Below are 17,026 nucleotides of genomic sequence, written 5' to 3'. Positions count from 1 at the left end.
AACATCATTGTCGTAGGAGGCAAATGCTTAGGGGGCCAAGGGCTCACACCAAACCCAGGGAGAACAAGGGGAGCACATTACCAAGGACCAGAAGCCACCAGAACTTGCTCACCCTCCCCAGCCCCCAGCCGTAGGCCCTCATGACTTCCACCCCAGCTCAAAAGGACTTGACCCAAGTTCTGTTTATTTTGTTGTCGTTCTTTGAAATAAGGCCTCGTGTAGCCCAGGCTGACCCCAAACTTGCTATGCAGTCAAGAATGCCCTTGCATTCCTGATCCCCTGTTTCTACCTCCTCAGTGCTGAGATTCCAGGCCTGTACCACTATGCCTAACCTCCTTGTCCCAAGTCCGTTCTGTTTGTTTGCTTGCTTTTCAAGACAAGGTTTCTCTGTATTACAGAGTCTTGGCTGTCCTGGACTCACTCTGAGGACCAGGCTGGCCTACAACTCACAGAGATCCACCTGTCTCTGTCTCCCAGGTGCTGGGACTAAAGGCGTGCGCCACCACTCGGCAGACCTTTAGATTTAAAGGTCAGATGCCTTACTCATTGAGCTATATGGGCTTTCTTGACCCAAAGCTTTTTTTCTTTCTTCCTTCCTTCCTTCCTTCCTTTCTTGTTTTTCAAGACAGGATTTCTCTGTATATCCGTAACTTGCCTGTCCTAGATTCACTTTGTAGACAAGCCTGGCCTCAAAATCACAGAGATCCCCCTGCCTCTGCCTCCCAACTTCTTAACTTGCAGTGTTATGGGGAACATCTGTCCCTGTGCCCACACCAGTATAGTCACGGGTACTTTGCAGGGCTCCATCTTGATGTAGTATTCCCATATCCCTATATTAGTTACTTTTGTCATCGCTGTGGCAAAATGCCTATGTGACAGCTGATCTTGGCTTTCAATTGTAGAGGTGACCTTCACTTACATTGCATTAAAGTGTGTCTGTATATGCAACTGTTAGCCTTCAGTGAGCCAAATGCTAACAGATTCTGTGTTGTTACTGCTATTGAAGAGTCTCCTGTCTCAAGGTTGTATAAAATTTACTCTGCAATTATCGCTGATTGGTTAATAAAGAAGCTGAAGAGTCTATGACTTGGCAGAAGGGACAGTGGGGCTTCCGTTCCTAGTCTGGTGGCATCCCGGGTATGGAGAAAGGGAGGAGGAGAAGGTTGGTGAGCCTTGAGGAGTCACCATAAGGACAAAGATGGAGCAGTAGCAACGGGGCAACACAAGATGGCAAATAATATGGGGCACATGGCTGGGAGGCCGCCAGGCTAGCATAGACAAGTTAAACAGATCAGTATCTGCCCAGTTATGGCACTTGAAGCTTATTATAAATGTACTGGGAGCTGGAGCAGGTGTAGAAAAGCCTTTAATTCAACAGTGAACTTGACACCCCTATGAGGAGGGCCTCTCAGTTGAGGAATTATCCTGACAAGATTGGCCTGTGAGAATGTCTGTGGGGTATTCTCTTGATTGCCAGTTGATTTCGGAGGGCCCCACCCTCTGTGGGCAGCAGTGTCCTTAAGCAAGTGGGTCTGGGTCCAGTGGGGCTGTGGCTCAGTGGTTAAGAGCACTTGTTCTGACAGAGGACCCAGGCTTAATTCCCAGCACACATCTCACAACCATCTCTAACTCCAAACCCAGGAAATCTGATGCCTTCTTCCTGCATGTGCATGTTACACACACATACAGGCAGGCAAAATACTGAAACGTAAAAATAAATCTTTAAAAAAACAAAAAATAGAGAAGCGTAGCAAAGTATGAGCCTGGGAGCAAGTGAGACAGCAGCATTCCTGCAGCTGCTTTAGTCCCCACCTCCAGTCCCATGAGGGATGAAGCGACCTGAGAGCTACAAGATAAAACAACCCCTTTCTTTCCCCAACTTGCTTGTGGTCCTGGTGTTTATCACAGCAACAGAAAAGCAAACTAGGACAGCCCAAAGGCAATTGTAAAGGAAGGGGAGTTTCTTTTAGCTCGTAATTTGGGAGATGCAGGCGGACAAGGGTGCGAGGCAGGCCACGCTGTTGGCTACAGTCGGGAGTCAGAAAGATGGAAGCTCTTACTAAGCTTGCTTTTTCCTCTTCATTCAGTCCAGCATTCCAGCCCATGGCAAGAAGCCAAACTCACTCAGTTTCCTACCCCAGTTAAACCCCTGCAAACACAGGCAAAACAAAACAGTGTGTGTGTGTGTGTGTGTGTGTGTGTGTGTGTGTTTTGCACGCGCTTGCACACACAGATGAGTATGCATGTGGAAATCAGAGGTCAGTGTTGGGTGACTTCCTCAATCACTTTCCACCATATTTCTTGAGATGGGTCTCACTGAACCTGAGGCTCCCTAATGGGCCAGGGATTTTCCGTCTCTGCCTCTCCAACACTAGGATTATGATGAGTGTGGGGGATGGGAACTCTGATCCTCATGATTGCATGGCAAGCACTTTATTGACTGAGCTATCGCCTTAGCCCTTTTCTGAGATCTGTCCATGTAGCCCAATCTAAGCTGGAACTTTCCAACTTCCTGCCTCAGCCTCCTGAGTACATCTCCTTACCCCACTGAAAATTCTTTTTTTTTTTTTTTTTCATTGTTGTTGTTTTTCGAGACAGGGTTTTCCTGTGTAGACTTGGCTGTCCTAGACTCACTTTGTAGACCAGGCTGGCCTTGAACTCACAGCGATCTGCCTGCCTCTGCCTCCCGAGTGCTGGGATTAAAGGCATGCGCCACCACGCCTGGCCTGAAAATTCTTAATAGTTATGGAGCAAAGGCTCTGAGGTTAGCTTGACCCCCACCATCACCATCATCGCTCCCATCATCAGCACCCCACTATTGTCACCATAATTGTCAATATCGCCACCATTTTTATCATATCACTACCATCCATCAGTATCGCCATCACCATCACTGCCATCCCACACCCCAGCAGCAGCAGCAAGAGCAATATTCCATCACCATCACCACCATCATCATCATCACCATCACCACCATCACAATCACCACCATCACAATCACCACCATCACCATCATTACTAGCCATACCAATGCCACAGCTTTCTATAACAAGCTCCCACGCCCCTTTGGGAACCAGGACAAATGGGGCTTCCACGGGTCTTTTATCAGGACCCCTTTAACTTTCTCCAAAGTTCTCACATGAGAGGAGCCACACTTCCTGTCTTATGACTGAGAAAACATGAAATGGCAAAAGCTCTCACGAACTGAAGTGCACCTTTGAATGACCTCATTCATTGTGTTACTTACAGACTAACAGATTCCTCAGAGGACTGTCCCCCAGCCTGGGGCCACTTCCTTCAGACGGGGAAAACTTCCTTACTTGGGAGTACATCCTCGCAGTTCTGAGGCCAGAGTCCTTGCCAGGCTGACAAGGCCTGTGCGGTCTCACCGTGTTGCTGCCCACCTCTGTCGTCTCCACGTTCTCGGGTCATCCCATGCTTCCTTCCCTCTATCCTTCCCCCCTCTCCCCCTCCTTCCCTCCCTCCCTTCTGGTGAGGGGTCACTATGTTTCCCAGGCAGGCCTGGATTCTGAACTAAGTGATCCTCCTGTCTCAGCCTCTGCAGCAGCTGTGACTACAGACATGTGCCATGACACACAGTGCCATGCTTTCCTTGGGGACACGCAAGTGGAGCTCCGCTTCAGATCCTTCCTCCCACTCCATTGTCTTTATACTTTGGCTTACCTCTTCCAGGAATGGTCTGGAATGTTCTTTCATTCATACACATTCATATGTGTCATTACATGACTCACCCTTCTAGTACAGATATTTGAGTTGCAGTAGATCAAACCCCAGATGCAAAGGGATGCTAGCAAGCCAGAAGTGACTGGTTATTGAAGCTGAAAAATCCAAGCACAGCCCTGACTTGAGGTGTGGCTGGATCAGGAGCTCAAACAATGACATTGTAGGCTCAATTTTCTTAACCATTATTTTTTTAACCATTATTTTTTATTACAACTTATTAACCGAGCGTACATCACTTATAACCCAACTAACCAAACCAATAGGAAAAGAGGATTAAGGAGTCCAATAACAAAACTGTAAGGATATCAGTTTCGAAGAGTGATTCTCCTGGCTTAATCAGCAGGATTTCTTCTGCTGGAACCTGGGGTAACCAGAACCCAGAACCTTAGCAGGAGCTGGAGCCCTGAAGCCTTCCCTCAAGTGTTTTTCTCTAGGAGCGTCTTGAAGTGCAGCAATGGACAGCCAAAACTATCCCAAGTCTCCAAAAAGCCCCACCTCCAGTTCTGGGCTCATTTATATATCTCCTCCCAGAGTCTATTCTCAGGATCTTTTCAGCTGGCAACAATCAAGCTCCCGCACGAGGTGGTTGCTCTTCTAGTGGATTAACCTCACCTGTTCTCTCACAAGACTGTTCCAATCCCACACTTGGGGTCCTAAAAAATAGGTTTATCTCTCCTTCATGACATCATATGGCTAGATCAGGAGCTCAAACAATAACATCATACTTGTTAACTCTGGATTGGTCCATGAGCCCATCTTAACTAATTGGGGTCAGGGGTCAGGGAAGTGCCGGACACTACATATTCTACCAAAAGAACTTGAGCTGATACTAGAGGCAACTGTGGCTTCCCAGAGGAAAACCAGGTGCAGCTTTAAGAAGGGCTAAGGGTGAGTCAGGTGCGGTGGCACAGGCCTGTAATCACAGCACTTGGGAGGCAGAGGCCGGTAGATCGCTGTGAGTTTGAAGCCAGCCTGGTCTACAAAGTGAGTCCAGGATAGCAAAGATAACACAGAGAAACCCTGTCTCAAAAAACTGAAGAACAAGAAGAAGAAGAGGAGGAGCAGGAAGAAGGAGGAGCAGGAAGAAGGAGGAGGAAGAAAAGAAGAAGGAGGAGGAGGAGGAGGAGGAGGAAAGAGGTACAAGTGGGTGTTCAGAAAAATGCTGTTTCTCCTGTCTCCCCTCAGGGCAGGACTTCCGGATGTTCACTACCTCCCTGTCCAAGATGAAGTTCTTTCCTCTTGGGACACACACTTAAGAGCTTATCCCATGTCATGGCATCGACAGTTGTCATCTCACACCATTAGTATACCTGCCTCCCCCACCGTAGTCTGCACTGCCAGGAAGCTGTCCACATGTGGGGCCCGGTGCCCATTGCAACAGTCTCTCTGTGAGGCATCTGTGTGTGTGAGGAAGGAAGCTAGCTAGGGTCCTCCTAACTAGGCCTTTCGGATGATTTGGCTTTCCCGCTGCACTGTCACATGATGATTAGTTTCCCAGGCCTTATAAAGCAGGCTTGGGGATCATACATAGGGCAGGTGTTCCCAGAGATGTGACAGATATCCCATGAGACCTGGCAGGCCTGGGTTCCAGGAGCTGGAGAGGGGAGAGTTGGTAAATCAGGAAAAGAGCCAGGAGGAAAAGGAGGTTGCTTTAGATTAAAAGCTTTAAAGAGAGTGATTCATGATCGTTGTGGCTGACATTTCAAAGCTCCACATACTTTTGGTAACCAGCACGCTGCCTTGCATTTATCTTGGGAACAGAGCAGCCCACAGTTGCTTTGGGGTGTATCATATTGCACTTTTTGCTTCTCAGGCCTCAGTGACGTTTGAATCCTCAGTTGCCCATATTTAGCTTATTATTCTAGGGTTTATTTTTACAGAAGTTCTTGTCCAGGGAAGATAGATGAGGCTTTGGTGTCCGAAAGATTAGAGCTAGTAACTGGCTTCTGTCATCTTCTGTGTGGCTTCCCTGTTCCCCGTTCAATGATGTGAGTCTAGTACTGCCTACTGTGTTATGGAACACCAGGAGGGATTTGCATGGGTTGTTTCTGTATACTACGGACTCTAGGTTTCAGCTCTAACTACGGAAGGGGAAAGGAAGGAGTAGGAAGAAGCAAGTGTCTGGTGTGGCAGAAGTCTGGCTAGCCCTCTCTTACCGTGGCATCGGCATGGATCTGGGTCCTCAGGAGAAGGCCTGTGGACAGAGCTGGGAGGGTTGGCTGCCCAGTTGCAAACTTGGTAAAACACAGGGCTTCCTGGCCAAGGTAATAATAATGTATGGCTCTGTGTGTGTGTGTGTGTGTGTGTGTTGCACGCATGCATTGTGGGAGGGGAGTGACTGTGAAGGGGTGGGGGGGCGCAAGGTGGTCAACCAGCTTGGATTGCCTAGGGCCATGGGTTTTCCTGATACATGTAAGACTTTCAGTGTTGCCAGGCAGGGTGACGCATGCCTTTAATCCCAGCACTTGGGCTACACAGAGAAACTCTGTCTCGAAAACAAAACAAAACAAAAAGGCTTTCAGTGTAAAAGCCTGAGTGTTGCAAGCTAGGCGGTCTTAAGTCCCAGCACTTGGGAGGCAGAGGCAAGCGGATCGCTGTAAGTTCAAGACCAGCCAGTTCTACAAAGCGAGTCCAGGACAGCCAGGGCTACACAGAGAAACCCTGTCTTAAGGGGGAAAAAAAACCCTGAGTGTTACTTCATTTGGTGCCAGCCATCCTGTGAATGTGCTTTTCCATGCTTGTGCCTGGAACCCTGAGGAGCTCAGTCCCCGCTCCCTGCAACTTACTCAGTACCAGGAGTCAGCGCTTGGGGCCTCGCAGGCAGCCTGGTGCAGGCCACCGGGGCCAGAGGGGGCCATAGATTGGTTCAACACTTCTCACATGCGCCCAACCCAGGAGCTGAATGTTGTAGAGGGAGGCCTGGAGAAGAGCCAAGCAAACAGGATGCTGCCTCATGAGGTCTGGGGAATCTGGGGTTCCATACAAAGGTGTGCACAGTGCCCAGTACTCATTGCTTTTTTTTTTTTTTTTTCGAGATAGGGTTTCTCTGTGTAGCCTTGACTGTCCTGGACTCACTTTGTAGACCAGGCTGGCCTCGAACTCACAGAGATCCTCGTGCCTCTGCCTCCCCAGTGCTGGGATTAAAGGCGTGCGCCAACACTGCCCGGCTGAGACAGGCTCTTGATCTGCAGCCCAACTCGAGACCCTCCTGCCTTAGCTTCAAGTGCTTAGATTACAGGCGCGCAGCCCCAGGCCCAGCACTTACTGCGATTTTCATCATTGCATTTTCTATTTGTTTTTCTAACACACAGCAATATAATTTTAGCTTGAATTTAATTATAAATTTAGTTTGAGTCTGAAGAAACAGTTCTTCTTAGGGATGTCTGGACTGATCCTTTAGAATCAATTGGGTGGAAACTATGTCGTCTACCATGATGTCAAGTGTCCACAACTGTACCCTACCTAGTGGCCCAGCTACGTCTCCCTGCGTGTCTCAGAACATGAAGACCATATGAGATGGTGCCAGTGATGCCCAGTGTGATTCTGTTAGGTATGCTTGGGGATGTTTTGATGTTGGGACACTTCAGAAGTACACCTGGTGAGCCAGTCCCAGGAAGTGTGTTTCTGCTTCTGTATTAAACCCCTTGAAGCTGTTATTTGGATGTAGATAGCCTTAGTGTGTTCCGGAAGCATCCTTTTGATTTGTAAAGATGTAGCTGGGTCTGGTGGTACAGGCCTAGAGTCCTAGATACTTGGGAAGCTGAGGGAGGAAGGCCATAAGTTCAAGACCAGGCTTGGCAACTTAGCAAGCCTCTTTTTTTTTTTTTTTTTTTTCTATTTTGAGACAGGGTTTCTCTGTGTAGCCTTGGCTGTCCCAGACTCCCTTTGTAGACCAGGCTGGCCTTGAACTCACATAGATCCAATTGCCTCTGCCTCCCAAGTGCTGGGATTAAAGATGTGTGCCACCATACCCAGCAAAACTTTTAAAATAAAAAATTAAAGGTAGTGAAAAGAAGGTGGGTGTGTCAGTGATAGAGTGCTTGCCTGGCACGCAGAAAGCCATAGGTTCAATCATTACAAGCATAGCAAGGGGAGGTCCCTGGAAAGGGTGGGTCATGTTAGATTTTACTAAAGACTTGTATCCTATGTTGTAAAAACCTTAGTGTGCTTATCTGTGTAAATAGGGTGATGGGACGGATGAGTGGAGAGATAATAGTAACTACATCCCAGGGCTGCTGTGAGAACAAAATGAGCTAACATGTGGGCATGAGACAAGCTTGGCAGGTAATCTCGTGCCATCAAGAGAGCAGGTGTCAGACCAGAAGATGGCTCAGTGGGTAAAGGCACTTGTGGTCCATCCTGATTACCTGAGTTTGATCCCTAGTTCCCATGTGGTAAAAGGTGAGAACTGACTTCTGTAAGTTGTCCTCTGATCTACACATGTGTTGTGGTATTCTCTTATTCTCTCTCTCTCTCTCTCTCTCTCTCTCTCTCTCTCTCTCTCTCTCTCTCTCACACACACACACACACACACACACACACACACACACACACACGGTGACAGAGACAGAAAGACAGTCAGATAGACAGACAGAGGGGGTGTAATTAAGAAAAGAGAGATGTCACTTAGGTCCATCCTGAGCCATTTTTGGCACATGGCTTCTCTAAGATAGGGAAGCTACTACCTCCCTCCTTACAGATGTCTCTAGCCAGCGGAGATCCCACCCAGAGGCCAAACCTCTTTCAGGTAGAATATGGCAGAAGGCCACAGTCTGGGCAGTTGGAAAGCTAGAAGACTGGAAGGAAACAACAGGAAAGAGTGGGGGGCCTGGCTTCACCTCTCTGATATGCCATCTTTATGCCCCACCACTCTTCTAGTGTCAGCTTCCTGGTGGCATGGTTCTGAGATCCCTTCCACAGACCTGAGCTAAGGCAAGGGCTGGGTCCAGACAAAAGGAGGGGAGGATTCTCATTATTGACTACAGTATGAGCTGCCGGAACAGACCTTGGAATGTCCCCTGAGTGGCCATGGGATTCCTCCCATTTTTCTGCTTCTTTTCTGTATACACCAGAGCAGAACACTGAGAGGTCCATGGGTAGGAGTAGCCACATAATTTGTGGGGACCATGGCAAGCCACGGTTACCTCTAGTATCAGCTCAAGTTCTTTTGGTAGAGTATTTAGTGTTCGACACTTCCCTGACCGTGGCAATTGGTTAAGATGGGCACATGAACCAATCCAGGGTCAACAAGTATGATGTCATTGTTTGAGCTCCTGATCCAGCTATATGATGTCATTGTTTGAGCTCCTGATCCAGCCATACCTCAAGTCAGGGCTGTGCTTGGATTTTTCAGCTTCAATAACCAGTCGCTTCTGGCTTGCTAGCATCCCTTTGCATCTGGGGTTTGATCTACTGCAACTCAAATATCTGTACTAGAAGGGTGAGTCATGTAATGACACATATGAATGTGTATGAATGAAAGAACATTCCAGACCATTCCTGGAAGAGGTAAGCCAAAGTATAAAGACAATGGAGTGGGAGGAAGGATCTGAAGCGGAGCTCCACTTGCGTGTCCCCAAGGAAAGCATGGCACTGTGTGTCATGGCACATGTCTGTAGTCACAGCTGCTGCAGAGGCTGAGACAGGAGGATCACTTAGTTCAGAATCCAGGCCTGCCTGGGAAACATAGTGACCCCTCACCAGAAGGGAGGGAGGGAAGGAGGGGGAGAGGGGGGAAGGATGGAAGGAAGGAAGCATGGGATGACCCGAGAACGTGGAGACGACAGAGGTGGGCAGCAACACGGTGAGACCGCGCAGGCCTTGTCAGCCTGGCAAGGACTCTGGCCTCAGAACTGCGAGGATGTACTCCCAAGTAAGGAAGTTTTCCCCGTCTGAAGGAAGTGGCCCCAGGCTGGGGGACAGTCCTCTGAGGAATCTGTTAGTCTGTAAGTAACACAATGAATGAGGTCATTCAAAGGTGCACTTCAGTTCATGGGAGCTTTTGCCATTTCATGTTTTCTCAGTCATAAGACAGGAAGTGTGGCTCCTCTCATGTGAGAACTTTGGAGAAAGTTAAAGGGGTCCTGATAAAAGACCCGTGGAAGCCCCATTTGTCCTGGTTCCCAAAGGGGCGTGGGAGCTTGTTATAGAAAGCTGTGGCATTGGTATGGCTAGTAATGATGGTGATGGTGATGATGGTGGTGGTGATGGTGGTGATGGTGATGATGGTGATGGAATATTGCTCTTGCTGCTGCTGGGCTGGTGATGCGATGATGATAGTGATATGATAAAAATGGTGGCGATATTGACGATTATGGTAACAATAGTGGGGTACTGATGACGGGAGCGATGATGATGATGGTGGCGATGATGATGATGATGATTTTGGCGAACCTAACCCTAATTCTCTTTTTGCACCTCTCCTATGTTGCTAGACACTTTGCTGAAGTCCCCAGTAAGAGTCTTCTCGAGTCTTCATCACACTACTCTGAGATTCACATGTCATCCATCATTCTTCTGTCAAGGACGGGCTAAATGAGAAGCTCCAGCTCAGCAGGAGAGCAGAGGCAGCATGAGGGGAGAATCCTGGCAATGGACGCGGCCTTCAGCAGTGACGTGTGTACCCTCCTGGGACCTTTTTCCTCCTGGCCTCCCAACACTTTTTTTTTTTAAACCAATCCCTTTCTTCAAGACTTCTCTGCTTGAAATCTGTCCTGCAACTTCCGTCTTCCTGACTGGCCACTGATGATCTAGGTTCGTTATCATCCAAGGGCATCCCCACTACCAGTTGCCAGAGTGAGTTCTGAGGGATCGACTGACAGGGACTGAAGCAAGAAGGACCCTGGGAACCACTGTGCGCTGGAACAGCTCTGTCCCCGCTGAGCCCCTGCATCCTCTAGATAGTTGATCTGAGCCTGAGCATCTGAGCTTCCCAGGCCAGCTAGTGACTTAGGGTGATTATAGAAGGGGGGGGGGGGGAATCCTCTTCACAAGAAATCAAACGTTTTGTTCCAGGCTGGAGATCATCAAGACCAAGAGCAACAAGCTGTAGGGAAACTTCTTGTCACAGCTGCCACCTAATCTTGTGGGACTCGGCTCCAAGTAAGCTCTCTCAACCCCAGCCGGTGTATAAGGGGAAGTGAGCTGTGGCAGTGGCTTCCACCCCTCACTATTTTCTCAAGTTCCTCCTTGGGGTTTGTGGACTCTACCCACACCCAAGGTGTGGGGGTGGCTTGCTTTTCACTCTCATCCCCATGTCAGGAATTTGTTTAATCGTGTGCATGTGGCACACTCTGGTGAAGGAGCTGTTGTGTGGGCTTGCCTAAGAGTGGTGTAAAGACGGGTTTCTGTGAGCATTTTTCATCTTCCTTTTTTTATTTTCTTCTGAGACAGAGTTTCTCTGTGTAGACTTGGCTGTCATGGACTCACTTTGTAGACCAGGCTGGACTCAAACTCACAGCAATCTACCTGCCTCTGCCTCCTGAACGCTGGGATTAAAGGCATGCGCCACCACTGCCTGGCCCTTTTTTGTTTTGTTTGTTTGTTGAGAGAGAGAGAGAGAGAGAGAGAGAGGGAGAGAGAGAGAGAGAGAGGATGAGGAAGAATTTTTCTTTAATATTTATTCATTATGTATAGTGTTCTGCCTGCATGTACACCTGCACACCAGAAGAGGGCACCAGATCTCATAATAGATGGTTATGAGCCACCGTATGGTTGCTGGGAATTAAACTCAGGACCTCTGGAAAAGCAGTCAGTGCTCTTAACCTCTGAGCCATCTCTCCAGCCCTGGGTTTGTTTTTTGTTTGTTTGTTTTATTTTTTTCAATGCAGGGTTTCTCTGTGTATAGCCTTGGCTGTCCTGGAACTAGCTCTGTAGACCAGGGTGGCCTTGAACTCAGAGATCCACCTGCCTCTGCCTCCCGAGAGCCAGGATTAAAAGCGTGCGCCACCACCTGTAACATTTTCTTGGAGGGAGGGAGGGAGAAGACCCATTTTCTCAACAACCTGGAGCTACTTCAAAAATCTGAGCCCCGTGACAGGGGTCTGCCAGCACCTGAGGAAGGCCAAGTAGAACACTGCAGGGAACCTACATCACCCGGCCCCAAATGTAATCACAGCTGCGAAATCAACAAACCATGAAGCCGCCCCGTCTCTGAAGTCCTTGCGGTGTGGGAAAAATGCATGTTGGTGGGTCAAATTAATTGTAGTTGGGGGCAGTTAGTTACCTGTTCCCAAAACGGTTCTGCTTTCCTCATAAGGCCACCAAACAGATTTCCTGTAGCCTCCTCACATGTGCCACCTTGTGATTCCATTTGTTCTCTTTTCCAAGAAGGAAAACGCCGGCTCAGCACTGAGTCCGGGGGGCAGGGGGGCAGTGATATGGCAGAGCCAGAACCTCCACTCCTAGGCACTCCTCTGTGCAAGCCCTTTACAGTGCTGGAGAGGATTGCTAAACAGACCTTATTTCTAAGAAATGCTTCGTGTTCTCATCCACCCACTGCTTCTCCGAGCTGCAGGCAAGTCTGAGATGGAATAAACGTGATCCTCCATCGTTTTCCATACTGGAGCCTGCCCCTGCCTTTGGGACCCAGCTTGGAAAGGGGGCAGGGCACTGCCTTCCCAGCACATAATTACCATGCTTGCCAGCCACAGTGCTGCCAGCTGCTCTTGGCCACCCAGCAACTGTGCTCCCAGCTGCAGCTGATGTGGACAATCAGACGGGGATGAGTTCAAAAGGGGCCTCTCCCATTGGAAATGTGGACAGATGCCAGTGCCCACATGCAGGCAATGGAGGCCCTGTGAATCCCGATTTCCTGGCCTACTTTTGGGAGGAGACCAAAGCTGTGTATATTCAACATTCTATTGGCTCATGTCCCCCAACCTTGCAGAGTTTCCTCGTGGCTAGCTGTCCAAGCAGGGTCAGGGAGGCTCTGCGGGAATTTACCCAACCCCAAAGTTAAGAGGGGTGAGGGGTGGGGTGGGGCGAGCCTAGTAAGGGAGAGACAGAGTGAGAAAGACTGTGTCCCTGCTGAGGCTCAGCCACAGAGCCAGCTGGAGTGGCAGTCCGTTATGTCATGAGTTAAGTGTTCTTTTTTCTAACTTGCTGTTTACATATGTAAAAGCATGTGTAAACATGTGTGTGCTCCTTGTCCACATGGTGCTTGCTCTTGAGCCCTAGAAGACAGGGTCACGGTCATGAGGTTCAGGCCAGGAAGGCCCCTCTCCTTTGTTTCTTAAGGCCGACAATCTGGGATTCCCCACCAGATCACAGTCAAGGGGCTTTGATTGTATGTCAAATGAAACCCACGTCTAGCTACCTTAGCAAGAAAAGGAACTTTCCAGAAGGACTATCAGGATACTGTGGGCCACATGTGATCCTACTATACAAGGATTTCTGAGGCCACGTAACGGTCAGGTGCGTACTTCCGCTCCAGATGTGCCGCAGCCGTCAAGCTCACAGATGTGGCAGCCTACAAGCCGAGTAGGCCATAGAAGACCTGTGGCTTCCACCCACCCACTCCCTCTCACACACTCTAGAGGGAGCAGCCACCTCATCACAAAGACGCAGGGAGAGAGGCTTAAGCCTCCCATCAGGATCTGCAGGTGGACCAAGAGTTGGCACTGAAGCCCCCCACTAGGCTGGCCTGCTGGCAGCTCCTCAGCAGCTCTTTGAGAGGCTCCTAGCTGCACCTGGCTGGGCAGTGAGCCGAGTTTTTGCATCCTGCCTTCAAAACATCCGTTAAGGAGGCTTCATTGGTTACTAGTGGTTGCTTGTGTGCTGCAGAAGAGGAAACTAAGGCATAATCAAAAAGTGTGGGGATTGCGGGGACATGGTGGCGCACGCCTTTAGTCCAGCACTCGGGAGGCAGAGGCAGGCAGATCGCTGTGAGTTCGAGGCCAGCCTGGTCTACAAAGAGAAAGTCCAGGACAGGCAAGGCTGTTATACAGGGAAATCCTGTTGGGGGTGTGGGTGGGGGGAGGGAGAAAAAGAAGAGGTTCAAGGGATGAGTGACAACAAAACCTTCTCTTCAGAGGTTGGGTTGGGGGGAACAACTAAGCTATTTGCACCTCCATGTGCTTCAGAAACCCCCCTTATTTAGCCAGGACTGTAACTCAGATCCCCAGCACCAGACAGCGATGTGTAACCCCAGCGCTTAGAAGGTGGGATCATGAGTTCAAAGTCATCCTCAACCACATAATGAATTTGAGGCTAGTCTGGGATACATGAGACCTTGTCCAGGGATGGGGGGCGAGGGGGGAGGTGCGGTGTGGCGAGGGAGAGAAAGAAAGGGAGGGAGAGAGAAAGGGGAAATGAGGAAGTACTTCTCCCTTGTCTATGCCAGTTGCTCTGGGGGTGCCTCCTCCCTCACGTGTTCTTCAAGTACGGGACTGCTTGTGCCTTCGAGCCATATGATAGCAGTGCCAATTGGAAGTGCTGCCTCCTGGGCTCCCTAACTCTGAGTATTCCCTCAGCACATACCCCTGACTCAATACTTGTTCTGGCAGCCTTCTCTTCCCCTCCCCCTGTGCACACATCCACAGACCCAAGAACTCTTGAGTCTCCCAGGTGCATCTGGAGCCAGTATTTCCAGGAACAGCGATGCTTTGTTAGAAAGAAGAGTCCTTTGGGGCATGATGTAACACCCTTGGGACTGTAGGCTCCCTGCTGGAGTGGCCCCGAGAGAAGCCCTATGGCAGCAGATCCTATAGCGGACTGCTGCCAGCGAGTGTCTAGGATCAGGTCTCCTTAGGGGTTAGGCTTATGCAACTTCTTCTAGTATTTAACTTCCTCTTTCTCTTTGGCCTTTATGTTCATCGTTTCGTCTTTGAGTGACTTGTGTATAGTTCGTATATAAACAAGCAAGAAGCAGCTGAGTTGCCAGGAAGGAAAAGTCAGAGCCTTTGTCATCCCCCTTTAAGAGCCAGCAGATGGGAAATCACACTACAGCAAAGATTCTGCCCAGTGCTCAACATAACAACCAGGTGGGAACAGAGACGGAACCAGGTCAGCCCCTGTATCCCCTGGGGTGCAGCCCCCAGAGGCAACTGCTGCGAGATATGTTACAATGTCAAGACTAACAGCTCCCCAAACGTGCTCACCTGGCAACATAAAAAGCAAATAGCACCCAGCACCCAGCACCTAGCACCTACCACTTAGTGCTGCCTCCATGTGAGCCAGGAACCATGTGCAATAGCTTGTCACCAGAAATGCCAAGTGACAGAAGCTCCCAGGCTTGTTTTTGTTCAAACAGCATAATTGGTGATCTGTATAGAGACAATCAGAACGAACTATACTCAATGCACCACGCCTGCAGGAGCCGAGAGATAGCGACCAGCACATGCTCAGTTTAGCCAGAAGGGATGAGTTGTGACCAAGGAGCCGAATTTGCCCAGCAATGAGCAACTTCCCAGGCTTCAGGCCTTTCAGTGCTAAAACCCACAAAGCCCCAGGCAAAGTGGAAGAAGCCGGCCACCCTAGAGAAAGGCACGGCCCCACTGACCTGGAGCCGGCCTGCAGATGTGGGAATTGCAGAGCTCCTTGCTGACATCTAGCCTCCCTGGGTGTGCCACACAGATTTTTCCTTCCAACGTCGCCTAGGTCAGGGGATGGAACCTGTTTCTTTTGTTTCCAGCCAGAGTTGCACTCTACCTTCCCTCTCCTGTGGCAAAACCTCACAGTCTCTCTCGTCTTGTTGCTCTCACAGGCCACCTTTCCATCTTTCTCCCTCCAGGACACGCCACAGAATGTAGAGCCAAGGTTATTACTAAAGTCAGAAAGAGTCACCAATTGTAGTTTCTGGGTTCTGGCCATGGAAAATAAGCAAGGCAAGGAAATACCTAGGGATTGGCTCTCATGGCAAGTGTCCGGGGAAGAGCCGATGAGAACAAGTTAGTGTCTCCATCGGTCATTTTACCTCGTCACGGGATGAAGGGCGGATCTCATACCGCCACAGGGACAGTCCTGGCTCTCTCACCTGGCAACCTCACCTGGTGGCTTTGAGTTTTCCTCACCCGGCATCTTCCTGGAGCGGTAGACTGCTGTTACAATCTGTCAGCTTTCACTAAGCCAGGCAACCTCACTAACAATCACCAAGACTCACTTCTCGTGGCCTGAGTCAGCCAGGGTGGCTGTGACTGTGTTGGACACAGTACCTTTGTCCTGGGATCCAGGGGGCGAAATAACCCCCTTCTGAGTCACGCTGGTCTCCAAACAGATTAGGCAGATAATTCAGAACCTGGCCTCGCACTGATAACCCTGAGGAAACCTTCTGCTGTATCAGAGCCCGTGTTCACAATGCCCTTTTGAGCTAAAGGGTGATATTAGTCTCACTTTAGAGGTGAGATACTGGAGGCTCAGAGTTCTTTTTTTTTTTTTTTTTTTTTTTTTTTTTTCTTTTTTTTAACCCAAAGATACAAAGGAGTATGAAGTGAAACTGAAAACCCACCTGTGTCAGGTCTGAAAGAAAACTCTTTCTCCAAATCCCAAAAGGCAGAAAAAAACAAAACAAACAAACAACAACAACAACAACAAACTGGCTTTGGTACCTATTAGCACATCAAAGTGCATGCTGGCTTTGAGGACCCCTCACTATCGCAAGTACCTGGTACACATCTCAAACTCCATGCTAGCTAGCATCCGGGCTCTTCTCACCTTCTCCCTGCCCTAAACTGCTCCCAATTCTCAGGCTTCCCTCCCCTACTACGCATTCTCCTTACACTACTTTGCTCCTTCTGCTACTTTGGCGTGTCTCTGTCTGCCTCCCTCTCTCTCCTTTCCTCTTCCTCCTCCTTCTATCCCCTCTCCTCTTGCAGTCCCTCTCAGTGTTTCGCTCTGACACTCTCTCAGTCTCTCCATCAGCTCTGCTCCTGCTTATCTCATGGCCATGTCCGATCTTCTCTCTCTCTCTCTCTCTCTCTGCCTCTCTCTGTCTCTCTCTCTGTGTGTGTCTGTCTGTCTGTCTGTCTCTCTCTCTCTCTCTCTCTCTCTCTCTCTCTCTCTCTCTCTCTCTCTCTCTCTCTCTCGGCTCTAGACTCTGCCAGATGCCTCTGGTTGTTCCTATTGTATCTACAATAAAAACCTTCCCTGGGCCATACCATGAAGTGATCATGTCCTCAGTTTATACAACCTGTAGCTCTACTTGGTTCTAGAACCCACCTGCTCCCCTCTCCCACTCTTCTGTTCCTGCAAAGGAGATTCTGACCTGCCAGTTAGATAAAGTGGATTCAGCAACAGACATTTAGCCTTCCTGTCTCTCTCCACCCGCCCCCTCCCACACACACCT

This window comes from Acomys russatus, chromosome 7 (genome assembly GCF_903995435.1).
Source record: "Acomys russatus chromosome 7, mAcoRus1.1, whole genome shotgun sequence".
Lineage (NCBI taxonomy): Eukaryota > Metazoa > Chordata > Mammalia > Rodentia > Muridae > Acomys > Acomys russatus.
This window is presented reverse-complemented; position numbering follows the sequence as displayed.